Source organism: Chrysochloris asiatica, unplaced genomic scaffold, assembly GCF_000296735.1.
Source record: "Chrysochloris asiatica unplaced genomic scaffold, ChrAsi1.0 scaffold00149, whole genome shotgun sequence".
Taxonomy (NCBI): domain Eukaryota; kingdom Metazoa; phylum Chordata; class Mammalia; order Afrosoricida; family Chrysochloridae; genus Chrysochloris; species Chrysochloris asiatica.
In genome coordinates, this window is record NW_006408667.1 from 4,005,546 (window position 1) to 4,009,183 (window position 3,638).

Sequence of the window (3,638 nt, forward strand, 5' to 3'; positions counted from 1 at the left end):
TTGTTGTTGTTGTTGTTAAGTGCCGTCGAGTCGGTTCCAACCCATAGCGACACTGTATAGGGTTTCCAAGGAGCAGCTAGTGAGCTTGAACCGCCAACTTTGCAGATTGGGGTACACAATCCCAGTCCATAGTACTAACCAACATTGTCATCACCTCAACATAATAACAAAACAGAAACGAAGTGCCTAAATGTACTTCATATATTAAATATTCATACCTTTGAAGATATTGAAAGAATAAATGAATAGATGTATATAGTAAATTAGAGTAAATTTTAATAAGGATTTTTGAAGACAAAGAATTCTTCCCTAGAAAATGTCAAAGAAAAGGGGAGATCATAATGATATGAAAATAGACCTTCCTGTATCGGTATGTAGAAATGTAATAAGAGAAGACTAAAGTTCCATGAAATAATGGCAGATATTCTTTTTATGCTAAAACTAATGTTCACAGCGTATGAAATACATTTTTAATTGGTCTTGTACTGTGGGATGGCTATGTAACACAGGCCTTGTATGAAGCTGTGTGAGACAGTCTGAAATTATAAAATTTCCTTGAGAGAAGGAAGCTACCTACTTTGATCTTTCTGTGTAGAGGAAACCCTAGGAGAGCTGGTTTGTACAACCTACCTCTCATGGGACATTGGATTAATCTAAGTTAAAATGCCAATTTATTCATTTATAATTAGTTGTAAATTACTAAATTACTATCTCTTAGTAATAATTCAGGAGAACTAATTACATTTTATGTGGTAGCTTGGTGAATGCATATTAAGAGGTAAGGGAATTAATTGTTCTGAAAGGAGAATTTCATCAAGTTACAGGTGCCTTCTGATGACTTGGTATTCTATTTTCTGGGGTATTTCATTTGGATCTTGAAGACTGTTCATTAATTGACTAATTCATTCATTCCTCCATTCACTCATCCATATCTCTAGTATATTATCGACTTACTTTTTAAAACATTATTTATTTTATTAAAACCACACTGTGTGTCAACTATTTTGCTATGTATTGGAAATATACTGGCAAACAGTACAGCAAGCCACGCCCATGACAACCTTATATTTTTTATTATGATAATTTAGATAGCAAATTAAGGAATTCTAGTGGCACAATTGTTAAAAATTAGGCTATTAACGGAAATGGCTAAAACCCCTCAACTGCTTCATTAGAAAAAAGATCTGGTAATGTGGTCCACTAAGGAGCTCTGGTAGCGTAGTGGTTACAAGTCGGGCTGCGAACCACAAGGTCAGCAGTTCGAAACTACCAGCTGTTCCGAGGGAGAAAGATGAGGCTTTCTGCTCCCGTAAAAGATTTACAGCCTTGGAAAACCTGTACAGGGTCGCTATGAGTCGGAATCGACTCCACGGCACTTAACAACAACAACAATGTGGTCCACTAAACATTTCATCCAAGGAAGCCCTATAGGGCAATTCTACAGTGTCCAGTAGGGTCACTATGAGTTGGAATTAACTCAACAGCACACAACAACTATAGTCAGGAAACGAAATTTACTTTTCCTATTGATTATCAACATTTTCCTTACTTTGCTTTAGTGATGCAGTTCTTCACTTTCTGTAGTGCTTATTTCTATAAATATTCCTTAAAATATTGTTACCTACCTAATAAATCACCTTTTGGAAGAAGGGTTCAAGTTTTCCAAAAAAGCTGGTTGTTTTCAAGTGCTGTTGAGTAGATTCCGACCCATAGCGACCCTGTATAGGGTTTCCAAGGAGCAGCTGGTAAACTTGAACCACCAACCTTGCAGTTCAAATGACTTGGTAGTATGATGCATTAGTACACAGTGAAGGCATTTCAAATTCAAGATCCTAAGGGTGGTGTTGTGGGTTAATGTGCCGTACTACAAGGTTAGTTTGAACCACAAAGTCGATGGTTCAAGCTCAATTGCTGCTCTTTGGAAACCCTATAGAGGGCTGCTAAGAGTCTGAACTGACTGGATGGTACTTAACAACAATAACAATGAACCATATTTTCAAACCCACATTTTTGTAATACAAATCAAAGTGACAGGGAAAAGAAATGGAAAAATATTCACAAAACAAAGGCATTCTTTCATGGTTGGTTAAAGCACCATTAAATATTGAGGTCTGTGTATTTTTCCCTCTTGTTGGAATGGTTCCTATTGTGGTTGCTGGAGCAATTCTATAAAATGAAAAAAAGTTTTTTTCTAGTGATTTCTATGGACTAATATTTGATACTATGCTTCTCTTTCTATTTACATTTAACCAAGTGAAATTTTATCTTGCCTGGATTCTTTGCATATGCATCAAAGACACATCTTCCTCTGTTGATGACTTCCTTGCTTACCTAGTGACTAACTGAGATTAAATTGTCTAACCTTGATAAGCCCCAGTCATAACTTTTGACAATCACACACATATAAAATCATTACTTGTCTTATGATGTTAGAAAAATAAGAAAGAAAACATCCAATTAAAGGTTACCTTATATTTTCTGGGTTGATTCTGTAGATTTTTTTTCACCCAAGAAGTCAGCTTGTAAAAAAAACTGCCTGAGGTGGAAATGCATGGTGGCACGTATCTACAGAAGCAGCCCTTCATCACCTCTCAGAAGCCATGACCCTTATGAATTAGATCAAATCTGTGGAATGACACAATCGCCTGACGGGTACAGATACTAGACATCTAAAGAGACTTTCTTGTTTCAAGGACATACCTAACCTACTTTAAAAGCATTCCTTTAATGGTAACTTTAAAGGACGTTTCTTTCTGTTTCTCTTATAAGGTCGATGACTTCTTAGTTAGATCTTCCCTTTGTCATTTTGGGTGATTTCAAATGGAATATTACAATATTGTCTCTAAAACAGTGTTTATTTTTTTCTCCTCCCCCGTTTGGCTTGCAGGTAAATTACATATTTCAGGAAGATCAGTTTCTGCTTTTAAGTACTATCCACTTATAATTTCTTGTTTGAGGCTGAACTAACATTTAAAAATGCTACCGTGATACCAGGGTATGAATGGTAAGGCTACTGGTGACTGTACAAAAATCTGCCTTCATTTTAAGAACTCTAGAGGATATGTGCAACTGCATACACTCTGAGTTTTGTGGGGGAAGAAGCTGATGGGGAAGATGAAATCATTATGTGCTTTGATCCTGCTTGAAATTGTGGGAAGTCTGATCAGAAAGTACTTTTCCTCACTGCAGGTCTGCTATAACGCCTTCGTTTTATTTCCTTCATACATTTCTTAGCCATAGTCTTGTCTTTTGTTGTTGTTGTTAAGTGCCATCAAGTCAGTTGAAACTCATAATAACCCTGTATAGGATTGCCTAGGAGTAACAAGTGGGTTTGAACCACTGACAGTGCAGTTAGCAGTCCAACGTTTATTCTACAGTAACATACCAGGACTCCATACTTGTCCTTATAAAGGAATTTAAAAAATATATTGTTTAATCATAGGTATTTTGTTCAGTGTAGTTTTCTTCATGGAGTTAAACATTTTATTTAGATTTCAAGGCTTTTCATCTGGTTAAATATAGGTTGAAGACATGCACAGATAGAATCATTTCAAGGGTCTTTGGCCTCTTGGTTTTGTAATCATATGGTGAGAAGTTCCTGGGTGACACAAATGGTTAAGTGCTGGACTACTAGCCAA

The 3,638-nt window shown here is 36.3% G+C and overlaps 1 pseudogene; it reads right to left on the reverse strand.

The window, feature by feature from the left end:
• LOC102823879 overlaps positions 1-3,238 on the reverse strand; it is a 25,951-nt pseudogene extending 22,713 nt beyond the window's left edge.
• Between the last annotated feature and the right edge of the window lie 400 nt (positions 3,239-3,638).